General features: G+C 39.6%; 1 protein-coding gene across 1 annotated transcript in view; it reads right to left on the bottom strand.

Annotated features, from left to right (window-relative positions):
* Nucleotides 1-19,181, bottom strand: part of TMOD3 (tropomodulin 3 (ubiquitous)) — a 68,569-nt gene extending 49,388 nt beyond the window's left edge. Inside the window, exon 1 of the mRNA XM_012728800.1 lies at nt 19,062-19,181. The gene's annotated coding sequence lies outside the window, so the exon portion shown is untranslated. The remainder of the gene's footprint in view (nt 1-19,061) is intronic.
* Between the last annotated feature and the right edge of the window lie 201 nt (nt 19,182-19,382).

Genomic DNA, 19,382 nt, shown 5'->3' on the forward strand with positions numbered 1-19,382 from the left:
ATCCCTATAACATATGAAAGAAAATAAAACTGAAGTCTGGTGTTGGCCAGAAAAACTTACTAAGGCCAGAACAAAGACGACACTTAATTGGAAGCAGGTTACTGGGGGTAAAGTAGAAAGCAAACAGATCATGTCTGACTATTACAAGAAAATACTTCATAGGTTACTCATACCACTTCAAAAACAATCTTTCAACAAAAGTATATGAAGAGACTTTGTGGCTCTCATGTGAATACCCCATTTCCTTTTCTGGCTCAAAGCAGTCAAACCAGCTTCTACTTCTATCCCATCTTCTCTCTCATTCTTTCACATGAGGAGGTACAGCAGAGACAAAGGCAACGTCAAAGAGGTACCTACTCTGTGTATACCAAAGATGAAAGGCCCAACAGCCACACCCTTAGGCATACCCAGTTCTTCGGTACAAAATGTTTTTCAGTCTTTATTTTATATTTTTGGTTTGTTTGTTTAATAAACTGGATAGAGTAGGAAATGTTGAAACTTTTCTAAAATTTGCTACAACTCAAAAGATCTTAAAATAGAAATTACATCATGTGAACAAGTCTCTTAGGGATAGTAAGATTATAGACTTCTTTTTCTCTACTGGATAACCTTAAAGAAACGTCTAGTAGATAGATATATTGTAGACAAAACCAAATATGATATGAGGTGACTAGCAGAGAAAGCTTATCAGTGCTCAGCCATCAATCAAAATGTTGAATCCATTCCAAGCATAAAATAGAGAGACTGATCTGAGGGTTTTTTTCTCCTTCCCAAAGGGAAGTATGACTATGACTCACTCTTCCTCTTGTAGGAATTTTCTTAAATCTACTGAGTTAGTAAGCATTGAGTATATGCAAAATCCTAAAATAAACTAAACTAGGTCTGAAAGAAGCCATGCTGAGAGCAAACTGGATTTCATACATTGAATAAACAGTAAATGGTAACATTTTCTATTTCATCCCTTCTGACTTCCTGGGCTGTATACCAGTTTTCCTTTTCCTGAAAAATCAACCAATTTCCCATCTTCAAATCAATGTATATCTGTATATATTTATTGAATGCCTATTACATTTAATATGCTATCCTATAGAAGCAGGCACTGACTAGAAGGGAAGGAAAAGGACTATGTAGATGGAAGCAAAGAAACTGGAGAAAATTGCATAGAACAGCTTCTTGTTCTCCACTTCATCTTTATAAGTGTTTCTCAAACTAGAATTTAAAAAATGATAAGAAGCAATCATCTAGCACAAACCAGCACAAAGACTATAATACTCCATTACTCCATATACCAGAGACATTTTGCGGTGGTGGAGTAGGGAACGGGATCAAAAACTGGGGTGGGAGTGAGGGGGGAAATGCACGGGACTATGGTGATGGCACACGGGTGACTCGGTGATGGGAAACCCGCGGGGATTACAATTGAGATGAAAAAAAAAATGTACAAAATGATGTAAAAATAAACTGTTATTTAAAAAAAAGACTGTAATACTCAATTGTAAATTTAATATTAAAGGTAGGCATAAATGTAACAATTTTCAATTTTCTTTCATACACCGTTGCTATTTCTCAATTTACAATAAAACTGGGAAAATGGCAAAAGTACAATTCTCTCTTAGTGTTCCGGGATCTTGGGACCTTACTTCCTAAGAATACATACAGTATGCATGATGTTCTGAAAAGAATACATCACTTAGATGTCACTTACTTTCTTTTTGTTTACTTTTCTTTTACTAAATTCATGGGTATACAGGATTCTGTCTTCTAGCAATATGTTGACAATTATGTCACAATGAAGAGAAGGGCATTATTATTCAAAGGAAAATGAGACAAATGTCCAAATCAACTATTCTTAACAAAATATACCTAGGTGTAGGTATATGACTGTAATTAGCAAGCCTGTATACTTGCTGATTAACAGTTAATAAGGCATCAAAACATTTGTTTGAAAACTGCCCTAGCATGTCATATATCTTAAAAAGCTTAGATTTTAGTAAAACATGGGAGAAAGTGCTCTAAGTATTATCAATACTAATCTAAGTCACCAAAGAACTAAAAAAGATGTGGAAATGTCAAAAAGGATTTTTTATATAAAGATTTCCCAAATCAACAATCATAGAGTATATAGATATATAAGCATATTATATATACATCTATCTATATGGATAGATCACAGTGCTATACTTTAATCCCTTGTGCCACCAGGGAGGCCCTGGGCCAGATTGTTTTGCACCAACAATCTCTCTTCTTTTTAATAAAATTCATTGTATCCAATAAAATTCAGTTTCTCTTTTTGTGGGAGAATGGGTCTGTTTCTGCTTGAAACAGATAAGATAGTAACAAGATTTTACATATTAAAGAGAAAACCTGGGATAAAAATAAATGAAAACTTTCAATTTTAGCTAGGCTCTATAACTCAGGCCCTCATTCTTTGCTAGAATACTAGAATAAAGAGAATCCTCTACTGACTGATGAATACTTCTGAGTCTTTTTCCAAAGATACAATACAAACTGTGGCAAACTTCAAACCTAACAGAACTCAGGTGAACTCCAGCCTTGAGAGATACCAGATTTTTTGGAAGAAACCCCCCACTACTTAGTTCCTAGCACCCAACTGGGTGCCAGCAGATCTATGGACCAGAAGAGTCTGAGCCTTTAAGCAAGTCACTTCACTTCAGTTTACTGGACAGACTGAGGACTGACTAGTCAAAATATGACAAATCAACTCTCTCCATGTCCATGAAAGACACTACAAATAAACAGCCTCTTTTGGTGAGCCAGATCAAGCCCTTGGGGCAACCATTACCTACAAATGAAAATAGTGAAGGGGTGAAGCTTATTTTCATTTTATTTTTGGGTTTAATGGATGCAGATTTCTTCTAGCTCTAGCTCTAATAGTCTATAATCTTAAGCTATATGCTATTTAACCCAATCTTAGAAAAATATTGCTTAAGAAATGCTATTTAACCCAACCTTGGAAAAAAATTGTAACTTGCCCTTCTCACTGCCAAGATGAACAATGTATAAGTAGAAAGGAAAAGCATGAAAGCTGAATCATGCTAGATAAGCACAAAAATAATAAAGTGAAATACTTCAGAAAAGTGACTTGAAAAATCAAAAGATAGGTTAAACAAGAAAAAATGTAAATAGTAAAGTCATATATGGGCCAATGTTGTTAAGTTCTAGAGAAAAAAAATTAAAGTGAATAAAAGTTTTCCTCATAAGTCACCAAAAGCAGCGAATTTTTACAGAACTTTTCCTACTTCCTCATAACAAAAACTAGAAATGTTTCCACAAAAACATAGTTCTCAACACATCATAAATCATAAAAATACAAAATTTTTAATAAAATTAAATCTTAGCAATACAGTAAAAATACTAAATTAGCACATGCATAGCTGTCTTGACTTAATTGCATTTTCTGTTTTTAAAAATAATGCAAAATGGGGCCCTCCCTGGTGACACAGCGGGTTAAAGCACAGCACTAAGAAGCTAGAGCCACTTCAGCACTAGCTCGATCCTTGCCCTGGAGGTGACCATATGGTGCAGCAGACCTCTCCTGGCCTCCACTGTTCCCCTCAGCAGTTTATTTCGTCAATCTGCCTGTTCTGCTCCCCACTCTGTCTCTGGTGAACCCTCTCACTTCTCTTGCACCTCTGGCCTGTACCCCCTTCTGTATGCACAAATAAATAAATCTCAAAAAAAAAAACGTAAAAAGTAATTTTATAGCCAAGATACTCAAGAGGAGGACTGTGCTGAAAATGTTAGGAAAAAAGGCTTACTTTGGAATTTAGAAATAGGAAAACTGGAAATTTAGGAGTGGCCTTTGAGAAGTAGGCTTCATATTCTAAGGAATTTTACCTAGTCTTTATCATTGTCCTGAGGAATTTAAAAATTAACCAACTTCAATACTCAGATATATCCATTCTTCAATTATGGTCCATTTTTCTCTATTACCATAGAAATTGTGATGGTTAACAAATGACTTCTATGGTATAAAAGTTAAAGATCACTCAACTTTTAAAAATAAGTGCCACAACTGCCGGTGGGAATGCAAACTAGTACAACCATTATAGAAAACTGTTTGGAGGTTTCTCAAACTGCTAAAAATGGAGCTTCCATATGACTCAGCAATTCCACTCCAACTATCTACACAAAATACACAAAAACACTGATTCAAAAAGACACCTGCACCCCCATGTTTATTGCTGCTTTATTTACAATAGGAAAGACATGGAATCAACCCAAATGCCCAAAAGTAGATGACTGGATTAAAAAGATGTGGTACACATATACAATGGAATATTACTCAGCTATCAAAAAAGATAAACACATGCCTTTTGCAGCAACATAAATGGAGCTGAAAGGAATCATGCTTAGTGAAATGAGCCAAAAAGAAGTGGAAAAATACAGGGTGATTTCACTCATAGCGGTAGTATTAAGGACCAGAGGAGAAAATAGTAATAATGAACAACTATATACCAGAGACATTTTACAGGGATGGAGTGGGGAATGGGATAAAAAATTGGGGGGTGGGTAACACTGGACTATGGTGATGGCACACAGGTGATCTGGTTATGGGAAACCCATGGGGATTACAACTGAGGTGGAAAAAGGCACAAAATGTTGTAAAAATAAACTATTTTAGTATAAAAAAAAAGTGCCCTGAGAATAACTCTGGAGAGAGCCATAAAACCAGATATAATGTGAAGAGTCAAAGATACACAATGTTGCCTATATATTCAGCCATCCCTTTTCTAGTTTTGTGTATTTCTAACTTAAAGTCTGTTGCATTTAACACAATATATGAAAAAAGAGTAAAAGATATGCATGGCACACCTACATAATGGCAAAAGTACTTTGGTGGAAAAACAAAATGGCAAAGAACAAAAGAATTTTAGAACATTAAAAAATAATCTGTGAGACCAGTAGCAAAAATTTTATTTAAAAAAAAAAAAAGATTTATTTATTTGTGCATACAGAACTGGGTACAGGCCAGAGGTGCAGGGGCGATGAGAGGACTCACCAGAGACAGAGTGGGGAACAACTGACAAAGTCCACTGTTGAGGGGAGCGGCTGTGTCAGGAAAGATCTGCTGCACCATGTGGATCACCTCTGGGGCTGGGGATCTAACTTGCACTAACCCAGCTGCAGCTTGCAGTGCTGTATCCTAACCCATTGTGCCACCAGGGAGGGCCCCAAATAGCAAAAATTTTAAAAGAGATTCACAATTATACATTCTTCTAAGTTTGACAACTTGGGATCAAAGGCTCTACACAACAAACTCTGATATTGGGAGTGAAGCCAATTTGGTGGTGTTTTTTCCTTTTCCCTAAGTAAACATTGACAAACAACCTACTTAATGAAGTTCTATACAGGCCTTCAAAGTCTTATGTCTCTGGACTCTGCCCCTTCCCAGGAAAGGTTTCAGTGCTTAGAGAAATTCCTGGGGTTTCATAAAGAGAGGAAATAAAAACACTGCTCTAAGAAGCCCTCTCCCAGAGACAAGCAAATTCTTTTTACCTAACTTTTGATTTCCTCTTCTAATGATCTTGCTTATAGTTACTTCACTAGCCTTCCAAAACATGGGTTTTAATCTTTCATTCCTTTGCTTAAAAAATTATCTTACTGGGTAGGCATTTGTATTTTGACTACATCTCAGTTTGATAAAACTAGGCTTCTGATTTTGGCTAAAGAGGGTTACTAGGAATCCTGTTATCAGACTGGTTTCCACAGGCTCTCACAAGTATGCGAACTTCACCATCACCACTTTGCTTCATTTATTTACCCCAGCAGTGTGCAACCCTCCCTCGCATTCCCTAAGTTTCATTTTCTCCTCCTTTCCAAACTCCAAACTTCCAAAATCAAAGACTAGCTCAAGTCCATCCTCTCTTGTCTTTTCCTAGCTCCTCCAACTCTATCGGTTTCCTCTATCCTCCAACTCAGAAAGCCCCATACTTGCCAATGTTTGATGTGTTTGGTGCCCCAGCCGGAGCTCCTCAAGGACTGTAACTCACTCCATGAACCATCAGAGATACAGCACACTTGTGACTTCTAGGAGTACCACTGGTATTACTACTCTCATCTATTGCATGAGCCTGGAGACAACATACCACAACTTCACTATAGCAATTAAAATAATTTTCAGACTAATGGGAAAAGCTTTAGAGGCACATACCCACAATTTGCATAATGTCTCTAGAGGAAGGTGGAAACTATAAAACCAGTAAAAAGACTTGTAGGCCCAGGGGTTAGGATCTAATTATCCTCAGGTACAGAATACCTAAGAAAAGGGAATAAGTTCCCTCAGTCAACAAGGGGCAAAGATGGGTAAAAGCAATTGTTCAGGAAACAAAACTACTCCACAACCCTGACCCAGTGTCCCAACTGTACAGAACTTTCTTAATGAGCTACCTTCATATCCAGAATAAATAACTGAAATAATAACCAGCAGAAAGGATACCCGTTAAGTAATCACATGGCAGCAAGAAGCAATAGCCACAAAATCCACTAGCCTCTTACAGACCAAAGATAGCACTGAAGAGTGTTTGATAGGAAAATTAAAATGAGAGTGTTTGATAGGAAAATTAAAATTAAAATGGATGGATTTTTAATGGTTCAGAAATTACATCTCAGTAAAGTTGTTTTGTTGTTGTTGTTGTTTTTTAATTTGGTAACTGAAATTGGAGTATTTGCATGTGGCTTAGCAACTGAGTGCAGTTAGGAAATCACAGCACAGGTTTTTACTGACTTTTTAAGACATTAGGCACAGAACCTTTGGTATAAAACTGGAGTTTTTCCATATAGTAGAACTTACTTTAAATAATGAAAGCTACCAAACACTCCTTTGAAAAATATTCATACACATACAATAAACCAAACCATATAAAACCACTGAAACAATGAGAACTGTTCAGCTAACATGGACAGTTTCTGAGAAAGGAGAAATAACGCAGGTAAATTAACACTTAAGACTGGAGACTGCTGAGAAAAGCAGAACTGATGAAAGAAGGGAAATCTTAGAAATCATTGCTATTGGCTAAGAAGGTTGGTTTATTGCCCCTAGGTCATAAGGGATGCCTTGACAGATGTTCTTCTAAAAAAGTTAAAGGGAATTGGAATCAAGGTGAAGAGAAAATAATTTTAAACAAACAGAACCAGTTTTAAGGTATTTTTCTTGCTGGGATTTCCTGCTAGTCCGTTTGCTGCTTTACTCGACGAAAGCCTTTAGATTTTTTGTTTCTTTTTGGCTTGGACTAATGAACTATTTTTCAGAAATGGAGAACATTGCTGCACTGGACATCCAGTGGTGACTGACTGTTTCTCTTGAACACAGTGGAACCCTGGCAAAGGCTCTTCTAAGGTTGCGCCCCCATGTCTTTTTATTATTATTATCGTTTATGCATACAAGAACTGGGGTACAGGCCAGAGGTGAAAGGGGGGGGGGGATGAAAGGACTCACCAGAGACAGTGGAGAGCAGAACAGGCAGAGTTACTTAAGGACACTGCTGAGGGGAGCAGCGGGTCAGGAGAGGCCTGCTGCACCATATGGGTGAACAAACTAGTGCTGTGGTAGCTACAGATAGCTTCCTGCTGCTACTACTTACCCCCTGTACCATGAGGTAGGCCCTGCTTCCCAGATCTTTACCATATAGAAATAGTGGGAAAATGAAAAAGGGGAAATTTTAACGGTGTCATCTCCATAGAAAGGGGAGTTTCTTATATTCTCTGCCTCACTCAGTTAAGTGTGGAACTGAGCAGTATGGTGAAGCTAGCAAGGACTAAAAGAGAAGACCTGGAGGAGGCATGTGGAACAAAAAGACATGTGAAGAAGAAGCCATACTTGCTTCTGGGTCTTGAACTTGTATCAGTGACTTGGGGACAGAGAAATAATCTTGAAAGAGATGTGGGCGAGAGGCCCACGGAGGCAGCCCTTACCTTAACTTGTACTTTGATTTTGTTCCTTTGTCCAGACTTGTTTGGTAGCTTCTGTGCCTTTCCTATGTTCCCCCATCATAAAGTACCTCAGATTTGTGACAAGCTTTTGGGTCTCAGTGGCTCTGCTCTGGACCAACCCTGCTTGGCTGAACATTCACCCATGAGGGGATGGGTATCTTTGGGTGTTTCACTGGGAACCTATTATTCTTTTGTTACATGGAAGGGTGGTGGGACCCCTAAACTTGCCTGCTCTACACAGGTCCGGCCATCTGCTGCATCAAAACAAGATATACTCTAGTGTGTAAAACCTTCAATAGAAAAAAACTTTAATATAGTTAGTATGCAATAAAGAAAAGAGAAGACTATCGTTAAGATAGTTTTCCAATTAACCATTCAAATAAGAAAGATATCACCACACTTATGGAAACATGTATCTTACTCATTTTATAATCAGTATATAAATATCAATCTTCTCCATAGGCTGTGAGCATTTTGAGGACAGGGATATACTAAGTAAACATAAAATAAAATATTAAGGGATAGATAGTTGGGTAAGCTCTGAGATCAATGAAGTAACTGATTTTTACCATAGCCTAACTGAACTAAAGTGGTAAGTCAGTAGCGAATATAACTTTTAATTGATTATCGATATTCTACTCCTTTATTGTTCCTAAATGAGAAGGTAAAGTAAATGTTTTTAAAATGATAGCTTGCTCTGAAATGATACAATAAATTTTAATAATTTATTTTAAATATTAATCATAGGGCCCTCCCTGGTGGTACAATGGGTTTGCGAAGCTATCAGCAGGCACTTCCACATACGTTCAATCCCCGGCCAGGGAGCTGACCCACGTGGCGTGGCAGACCTTTCCTTAACCCACCCACTGCTCCTCCCAGCAGTGTATTTCATTATATCTGCCTGTTCTGCTTCCCACTCTGTCTCTGGTGAACCCTCTCATCCTCCCGCCACCTCTGGCCTATACCCCAGTTCTGTATGCATAAATAAGTAAATCTTAAAAAAATAATAATAATATGGCTGATTATTCTGTTATGCCCAAAAGTTAATCCTAATAGACATGTAGACAGTCATAAACAGAACACACAGTAAATAAGAGACATACCTATTTTTTAGTTGTTAATCTGCTAACACAATGCAAACATAAGCAATAAATAAGTAAGCAAATAAATAATAGATAAGACATGGCCACTTCCCTGTGATCTCTGTACCAAAACAAACATGTTTGGGGGTGACCAACCTCAAACCCTTTTGTGTTGGACCACACTTACCTCAGGGTAAAGTACACCTAAGATACACATGAATAATGTACTCTCCCTCACAGATGTTTGCTATAAGGGTTTTACTCCCAACTCTAACCAGATAGGTCAAAACCAATTCTCTATGGATTTGGAAAAGTGGGAAACCTAAATTGTGAGATCATATATCATCCAGTCTGGAGGCAGTACCACAGAAAGTCAAAAATCACACTGAAGTTGAAGTTGCAGGAGAAGCCAGAAAAAGGCAGTCCATAAATGAGAGAACGGAGTAGGCTAAGGTGGGAGAGGCAGAGATTGGCTTCAGATGCAGGATTTAAGAGGATACCAAAAAAGAAACAAATCAGTAATTAGGACAGATAAAAATGCAATGCACTATTATTTTTAAAATCTAAATTAATGTTTTGGAATGGAGCAAAGTATAAAAAGAAGTCAAAGACAATACATGTAAGCTACAGAGGAGAGAGAGAGCCGGGGTTTTCCATGCGCCTGATCTGGGTTCCAACTGGAGTTCAATTCAGGGAGTTTAGTAGCCTTACGAGTACAGCTCCTCTCTGCCCTGCCACCCTGACTTCCAGCAGCCCTAGCCCAAGTGGGCTGTGTTCCCTGAGATCTAACAACCTTGACTAATATATTCATTTGGGAAAATGAGACAGGCACGTAAAGCTTTATTTTTTAAATCAAGGCAATATATAATTAACTCACAAAAGAATGGTACAATTTATGCTACAGAAGTTCAGCGATCACTGTGGGTGGTCAGGCAAAGACAGATATAATTTGATGAGGGGTGGGGTGGGGAGAAAAGTATATATGAAGTTGAGATCAAAAGCCATACTACAAGACAGGGAGGCAGGAGAAAGTAGCCAGGGAAAGGAGAGGAGAAAAATAGGGGAGGAGTGTCTTCATGCCTGCAATATCAAAATTAAAGTAAATACAGCGCTGTTTCTCCACCTCCAGCACTCAGTTCACTGTTTATTATAGTGAAATCTTTTATTTCATATTAAATATGATTAAATATTTTTAATTTATGCATATAAATTACAGGCCAGAGGTGGGGGGAGGGTGAGAGGATTCACCAGAGACAGATGGCAAGCAAAAAAGACAGATCTACTGAAATACACAGCTGAGGGGAAGCAGCGGGCAAGACAAGAGAGGTCTGCTGCGCCATATGGGTCACCTCCCTGGACAATCCAACTTCCAGCCATGATCCAACTCATGCTGCAGCTTGATTGTGCTGATGAGACTTAACCTCTTGTGCCACCAGGAAGGCTCTATATTTGACATATTTTTTCCCCTCCTTTTCTCATGTTCAAATCCTTCACATTTCTCAGGGACCAATCCAAGTAATATTTTCTTTTTAAGTGGTTTCCTCAGTGTCCCACTGAAAAAGAGAAAGAGGCAAGAACTAAGGATTTAGCAGTGAAAAAAGTAGAAAAAGAAAAAAATGCTATGGGGCCCTCCCTTGTGATGCAAAGGGTGAAAGCACAGCTATCTGTGCTTTATGAAGCTATCTGCAACCACTGCAGCAGAGAGGTGACCCACATGGCACAGTAGACCTCTCCTGACCCACCAGCTGCTCCCTTCAGCAGGATACTTCAGTCAATCCTCCTGTCCTGCTCCCCACTGTCTCTGGTGAATCCTCTCACCACCACCCCCCACACATAACCACACTTCTGGCCTGTACCCCAGTTCTTGTATGCATAAATAAATAAATCTTTTAAAGCAAGAAAAAAATGCTATGGAGGGTGGAGGTTGACAGATTGAAAGCTGTGATAAACTCTATTCTTGAATGGAGACCGAACTGGACCCAGGAGTTCACTTGCAATGTCCTCGATGTTTTAGGAGAGAAGAAAGTAAAATTGTTTGACAAGGAGGAGAAACACTGGACGCTCAAGAAAAGTGGTAAAGGAGAGGAAGATATAGAAGGTTTATAGATGAAGAGCGGAGATGCACTGAAGGATTTGCACAAGTGAACATGTTCCATTTCTGTGTATGGTTCTGAAACTTTTGCCAAGAAACAATAGATTTTAGAAAGAACAGCAGAACAACAGGAGATGTTTTTAACTTTAATGTTTTATTTAAGATTTATTTTCTTATGCATCAAGAACTGGGGTATAGGACAGAGATTGGGGGGCAGGGGTGTGTGTGAGAATATTCACCACAGAGTAGAATGCAGAACAGGCAGATCTACTGAAATACACTGCTGAGGGCTGAAGAGAGCAGCAAGGTGAGACAGGAGAGGTTTGTTATGCAATGTGGGTCAGTTTCAGATCAGGGATCAAACTTGTGCTATAGTGGCTCCTAATACCTTCACAGTGCTGAGACTTAACTCCTTGTACCACCAGGAAGGCCCTGTTTTGACTTTCAAATAATCACCCACTTATTGCTATTTTCTGATCAAATTCAGCTTTCTTCCTCACTTCCCCATCTAATTTCCAATCAAGCAGACATAAGTCCCCAGTTGCCACATTAAAGAAGAAACAAAGGGGTGGGGGTGAGCAGTTCTTTAAGAATACTAATTTGGGTTAATAATCCTCCACCATGAACAAAAATAAATCTTGCTGCGCATGCCCCAGGGGAAGGGCAAACCAGAATAGATGTCAGACTTCCAATGCACGTGTTTCACTTGTATGCATATCAAAAAAAAAAAATTCCTTAACAAGTCCCCATTAAAACAAAACCACACCCAGGTAACCAAAACACATTGTTGATTATAATTTCCCAAATGGGAAGTCCCTACTTTATCATTATGATTAATAACATGCTTCTCAAAGAGATTGCTATGTTAAGGAACTACAACAATTTTTACCTACAAGCCTATAAACATATTAACTAATACATAAATAGCAAACGATTGCTACTGGTTAAAAACTAGAAGCTCTAAGAAATGTTGCTGTTACATTGGGAAATACACTTAAAATAAATTCAGCTTTCTCTCCTATTCTCACTCTAGTCCAGTAGCCCTCATTTTCTCCCAGCTTACCACATTCTCCTCCTCTCACACACTGCAGGAATTGTGTTAATGTGCATGTACTTGTAGTGATATTAGTGCTTAGATATGCCCAGATATGAAACTGTTTATTTGTAAAGGGTTATCTCTATATCAGTTACCTTTGTGTGTAAGTTTGTCTTAGTGTTTGTGTTCTTCCTTAGTGAGTGGGTGCAGGTGTTTCAGCATATGTACCTGAGGGAGTATACATCTTTGCAGGTCAAAGAATATGCACATCTGTGAAGCCATTAAAGACATATAATGTATGATTCCATTTAAATGAAATGTATAGAATAGGCAAACCACAAAGACAAAGGCAGTTTAGGGAGTTAGGTGAAGTGGGTAGAGACTGCCAATAGGGGAAGGGTTTCTTATTGGTGGGATGAAAAAATGTTCAAAAATGGATTGTAAGCACTGAATATAGCACTGGATCATACACTTTTAAAAATATATATATTTATTTATTTATGCATACAAGAGCTGAGGTACCAGAGGTGCAGGGGGATGAGAGGATTCACCAGAGACAGAGTGGGGAACAGAATAGATAGATCTACTGAAATACACTGCTGAGGGAAGCAACAGGTGAGACAGGATACATCTGCTGGGCCATGTGGGTCATCTCCCTGGCTGAGGATCAAACTCAGCCAGAGGCTGCTGATAGCTTCATATGAATGAGACTTTACCCCTTAAGCCACCAGGGAGGCCCCTGGATCATACACTTTAAATGGATGAACTGCATGATAGCTGAACTGTATTTCGATAAAGCTGTTACATATTATAAAAAAGAAAAAGGAAACCAAAGTTTCCCCCATTGTCATAGAAGGGTAAATTTGTCATTGAAAAGTCTTAACTTTTTCTGCTTCTATTTTAATTAAAGCCTTGGGATTGAAGATTCCCCACTGCTACATCTCTTTGGTGATCTGTCACTCCTTATTTGTCATTTAACAAGGGTGACCGGCATATGGAGAGAGCAGTCACTCATTACCACCTAATATCTGAATAATAAAGAACATGTATACCCTGATTACCACCATATAAAAACAGCTATATAGATGAACAAAGCCGGAAGAAAATGAGGAAACATTAAAAATAGTCACATTAGGGTCATGAGGTTGAGATGACATTCTTTTACAATCTTTTTATTATTAATTAATAAAATCTGGGGGAGGGCTCTCCCTGGTGGTGCAACTGGTTAGGACTCAGTGCTGCAAGCTAGCTGCAGGTGTTTCAGTGTGAGTTCAATCCTTGGCCCCAGGGAGATCTACATGGTACAGTAGACCTCCTGTCTCACCCACTGCTCCCTTCAGCAGTGTACTTCATGAATCTGCCTGCTCTGCTCCCCACCCTGTGTCTGGTGAGTCCTCTTCACGGCCCCTGTACCCCAAGCCTGTATGCATAAATAAATCAATCTTTTAAAAAAAATCTGGAGGAGGCCCTCCCTGGTGGTGCAGCAGGTTAAAGCACAGCACTAAGAAGCTAAAGCCACTTTGGCATGAGTTCGATCCCCGCCTGCCCCGGAGGTGACCACATGGCGCGGCAGACCTCTCCTGACCCGCCCGCTGCTCCCCTCAGCAGTGTACTTCATCGATCTGCCTGTTCTGCTCCCCACTCTGTCTCTGGTGAAGCCTCTCGCCGCCCCTGAGTCCCTCGCCTGTACCCTGGCCTGTACACCTGTTCTGTACGCACAAATAACATTAAATCTTTAAAAAAAAAAAAATCTGGGGGAAAAATAACCAACCTGTATCCTTAGAAAATGTTCTAAGACAAATTCAGGAATTGTGTGTCACATAGGATTAGAAAGGAGTAGTATTGCAGATAACTGAAACTAAAATGCATGGTAAATACACATATATAATTGCAACCAAGTCAATAAGCAAAAATATTAAGCTCTGTAATTAAACCTGCTCTAACAGAATCCTATGTGAGCTTTCTGAACGTGAATCTCCTTCCTTATGAGCAGAGTACAATTGCTGATAAAATGAGGTTGCCTCCATTAACTCAACCTACAGAAAAGCCATCGAACAATCCAATTCATAAGAAGGATTCCTTTATGAGGAAGTACATAAACAGTGATCAATCTTAGTCTAGTCACAATCTGAAAAAGTGTATAAAGATACATTTTTAGAGAACCAGAATCTCTTCGTAAGAAAGTGAAAATATAAGCACATCTAAGACACAAAATATTGCTTAGCTGATTTGCAGTTTAGACACCAAGTCAATCCAAAGGACAAAGGAAAGTTTTTGTTTTTGTTTTTTTTTAACTTATGTTGCTGGAGCAAATAGAGGAAAAATAAACTCAAATCCCGATCTCCCATCACTAAACAAAAATTTGAGAAAGAGCACAGATATAAGTGTAAGACCTACAACAACAAAGTTTCTAGAAGAAACAGACTATCTTTATAATCCTGGAGACTGGGAAAGATTCTTAAGTCAGAACACAAAAAATACATGCCATACAATAAGAAAAAATTGCTCATTACAACATCATTAAGAAATAAGGGGCTCTCCCAGGTGGCACAAGGGGTTAATTGTAGCACTATGAAGCTATCTGTGATAGACACACAGGCAGGGAAGTGACCCACATGGCTCAGCAGACCTCTCTAGTCTTGCCTGCAGTCAATCTGCCTGTTCTGTTCCCCACTCTGTCTCTGGCGAACGCTCTCACTCCCCGCACCTCTGGCCTGTACCCCAGTTCTTGTATGAATAAATGTCTTTACAAAAAAAAAAAAAGAAATGGACAAACTACAAATTGGGTAAAAATAACGCCAACACATATATCTGACAAAAGACTTATACTTAGAAAATATAAAGAATGCCTTAAATAACAGTAAGTAAACCACCCAATGGAAAAAAAAAAAACAAAACAGGCCCTCCCTGGTGGCGCAGCAGGTTAAAGCACAGCACTGAGAATCTAAAGCCGTTTTGGCATGAGTTCGATTCCCGCCTGCCCCGGAGGTGACCACATGGTGTGGCAGACCTCTCCTGACCCGCCTGCTGCTCCCCTCAGCAGTGTACTTCGTGGATCTGCCTGTTCTGTTCCCCACTCTGTCTCTGGTGAAGACTCTCACCGCCCCTGAGCCTCTGGCCTGTACCCCAGTTCTGTATGCACAAATAAATAAATCTAAAAAAAAAAAAAAAGGCAAAGACTTAAATACTTCACAAAAGAAAATACAGTATGACAGCGCATGACAAAGCATTCAACATCCTTAATCACCAGGAAAATGCTAATTAAGATCATGTGGTACCATTTTATATTCTCTATTGTGGCTAAATTAAAAAAGGCTTGCAGTACTAAAAATCGGAGTCATTAAAAATGTTGGACCTGAGTTCACATACAAACCATTTAGACAACTGGCAATTTTTTAATAAAGATAAACATATCTACTCTGTGATTCAGTAATTCCACTCCTAGGTATTTATCAAGAGAAATGAAAACACATCTACAAGTGATTCGTGAAAGAATGTTCCCAACATTATTATTCACAATAGACAAAACCTGGAAATAACCCAAATTTCCATCACAAAGAAAACATACACAAATTTGGGTTATATATTCATACAATGGAATACCATTTGGTAGTAAAACCAGAACAAACCACTGATACACAAAACAACATAGATGAATTTCAAAAAACATGTTACACAAAGGAACCTGATACACACACAAAAATCACACGCAACTGTATGACTCCATTTACACAAAGTCAAAGATTAGGCAAAACAAATCCGTGGTGTTGGAAACATGAGTAAGAGAGTGCTTGCCTCTGAAAAACAGCTATTAAGGGCAATGGCTAGAAAGGGGCATGAGGAAGTTTTTCTGGTGATAAAAATGCTGTCTTATTTTGGTAGGAGACGTGAATTTTATTGGATGTTAACTTACTGTTTATATATCAATAAAAAAATACAAAATGTCAAAAAAAGTAAAAAATTAATTTAATTTAATAAAATAATTTTTAATAGAAAAAAATACAAAATATCACTGCTTCAAGATATAGGTTAATTTTTGTTTTAAATGAAATTCTAAACTACTTAGTCAACATTTGCAAACTAGTTGCCACTTTCGATTATTACCATCTTTATTCATCATAGTATATAACCTAATGGATTACAGACACATACAGGTAGACAGTCTATTAGTTGAAGGTGGAAGAGGAGAGAAAAAACAGTGTTCCAGCAAGAGAAAGAAGGAAGGAAGGAAGGATGTGTGTGTGGGGGCGGGGTGTAAGTAACAGGGAAAAAAGCTTATGAAAGAATTATTAGAAAGAGTATGATTTTTTTTTTTAAGAGAGAGAAAAAGCCAGTACTATAAATCTACTACTGGTACTGGTATATATACTAACAGTGTTACTATATACCCCTTAAAACATCTCCCAACCTTTGATATTCTAAGTGTGACCTCCCTCAGTAACTATCAGAACTATTAGGAAAGTGGATACTAAGGCCCCACTTCAAATCCACAAGATCTTAGGTAATTTATGATGTTAAAAGTTTGAGAAACACCACCCTGCATCATTCAGATTCCTTCTGTTGTACTGAAACTATATTTTATTTACAAAGGCCAGCCATTGGGACTTAAACATTCTTTGATTACAGTGAAGTTGATCACTGTAATGGCTTTTGACCTGTCTATATTTAACTCTGTGTGAAGTAACTAAACACAGAGCTATATGATCTGAAGGGTATATGACAAAACCTTGGAATTAGTTATTAAAAAATATAATTAATAATATATACTGAGCAACAAATCAGTAACATCCAACCTCATTTTTGTTCCTTAATGCCAAGCACAAAGTATGGCATAATACATATGCGCAATGTTTCCTGAAAGAATAAAATAAAGGAACTTTTAAAAATCAGAAATATTCAGAACTGGAAAAATCCAGGGGTCATCTGGTCCAACAACCTCACTTTAAAGATGAACAAAGTAGGGTCCCTCCTTAGTGCCCCAACAGGTTAATAGCACAGCACTGTGAGGCTATCTCAGCCACTGCAGCTTGAGTTCCACCCAGGACAGGGAAGTGACCTACATGGCATGGCAGACCCATACTGGCCCGCCCACTGCTCCCTTCAGCAGGGTACTTCCTCAATCTGCCTGTTCTGCTCCCCACTCTGTCTCTGGTGAGTGCTCTCACCCCTTGCACCACTGGCCTGTACCCCAGTTCTGTATGCATGAATAAATTTTTAAAAAAAAAAAGGTGAACAAACTAGGACCCTCACAGCTCTATGAAGCTATTATAGCCACTGCAGCACAGTTCCATCCCTGGCCAGGGAGCTGACCCACATGGCACAGCAGACCTCTTCTGTCTCACCAGCTTACTCCCCTCAACAGTGTAGACCAGTACATCTGTCTGTTCTGCTCACCACTGTCTCTAGTGAATTCTTTCACACACACCCCCACACACACCTCTGCCTGTACCCCACTTCTGTAAGCAAAAATAAATCTTTAAAAAAAAAAAGATGAACAAACTAGTGTCAAAATACTAACAAGGATGTAAAACAATAGTACTTCATTTTAAAAAATAAGCAGCAGTCCTATGCCTATGAAAGTCTCTCTTTTAGCAAACCTGTCCCTTCCCTGGGTAACTCTTTCTGCCTGCTGTGTCTATGCAAGTGATCTTTACTCTTCTCTCCCTTTTTATAATAACCCTATCCTTTTGGATAGTAAAAAAAAAATAAAGATGAGCAAGGTAAAAATCCTGAGGTTCAAAAGTAAGGAGGCTGAAAGAGTAATTACATATTGTTCTCATATTTTAATTTTTTTTTTAATTTTGCAGGACTGTGTTAGGAAGGGGATTCTAAGTGCTACAATAAAGTGAATAGTGAGCTTTTAAGGAAGTAGTAGGGTAAAAAGGTGCCAAGGATTAAAAAAAGGAGACTAGCAAAGGTAACTGAGGTTAGGTAAAATTGTTTCTAAACCTAACATCTCTTGATAAATCAATTAATCTGCAGAAAAATCAATCTGAAGGATTCTCAGAAAAAGAAACATGAGCTGCATGAAAATGTTACAAACCAAGAGAGACCGCACATTAACTAACTTAAATCTCCACAGGCTTATTTCCTGTTCAAATATGATCTCCCGGGATAAGTTTTACTGCAGCGTTCTTTACCAGATGACTTGGTTTTAAGGGCAGCCAAGGGCTAGTAGGAAACGCAATTCTTAACATTAAAACACACACACACACACACACACACACACACACACACCCTGCGGCTGTTTCCCCTTTGTTTGTAATCAGAATGCAGGGTAGCAGAGGAAACACACCAACGCAAAAATATAACGACCCAGTCACGTCCTCAAAACAAACCAACACACAAACTTTACAGCCGGACCCAGCTGTGCTGCACGGGAGCCAGGAATTCATTCTAAGAGCAGATAGATCAAGACGGCGAATGCACAAGCCAGATTTCAACTTTAAAAAAAAAAGGGTGTGCCCTAAGCTTTCTCATTTCTTTCCAACTTTCAACTACCACAACTTTTTGAAAAACCGTCGGTGAGAAAAACCTTTTAAGATGATGGTCTCTCGAGTTACACCGTGGAAGGAGAGGCGAGGCACAGGGAGCTCGCACCGCCACCGCAGGCGCGGGCGCCGGCGAGAGAAGGGGCCGGTCCCGAACCCAAGAGGCCGGGCACCGGAGTGATTCATCAGCAACTCCGGGTTCGCGCGCCTCCATGGCGGGCGACGCCCAGGGTACCCCCGCAGCCCCCGGACCCGGGACCGTTCGCCCCGAAGCAGCCTCCAGCGTGCTCCCGCTTCCCGAGGTGGAGGGAGACCAGAGTGGGGCGGCTTCAGCAGCCACCATGTCCGGTGTGCTCCTTGCCCGCGCTCGCAGACGGACTTCCTGGACAGCACCCGACTGAACTTACCTGCTGGCGCACGCTGGTGCCGCTGACCTCCTCCAGAGACCCGCGGGGACGGTTCGCTGCCCGGTTCCCAGCACTCGCCGTCTGCTAGCGTCTGCCTCCTAGGGAGTTGCCCCGTCCGCCCGCCGGTAGCTCCCCCGACGCGACCAGCAGTGGGTGCCGCTGCTTCCCCTCCTCCGCTGACGCAAGTGCGCACGCCCAAGTCGCGAAGACGTCTGGGAGTTGTAGTTCAAGTCGGGAGAGTGCGTCTCCCCGCTGAGCCTGGTCTTTACAACGCAAGAGGTTTCGGATATCTAGCCTTGCTCTAGTTTGAGAAAATGCTCT

The sequence above is a fragment of the Condylura cristata genome, unplaced genomic scaffold (assembly GCF_000260355.1).
Source record: "Condylura cristata isolate star-nosed mole 26May11 unplaced genomic scaffold, ConCri1.0 scaffold00023, whole genome shotgun sequence".
NCBI classification, from domain to species: Eukaryota; Metazoa; Chordata; class Mammalia; order Eulipotyphla; family Talpidae; genus Condylura; species Condylura cristata.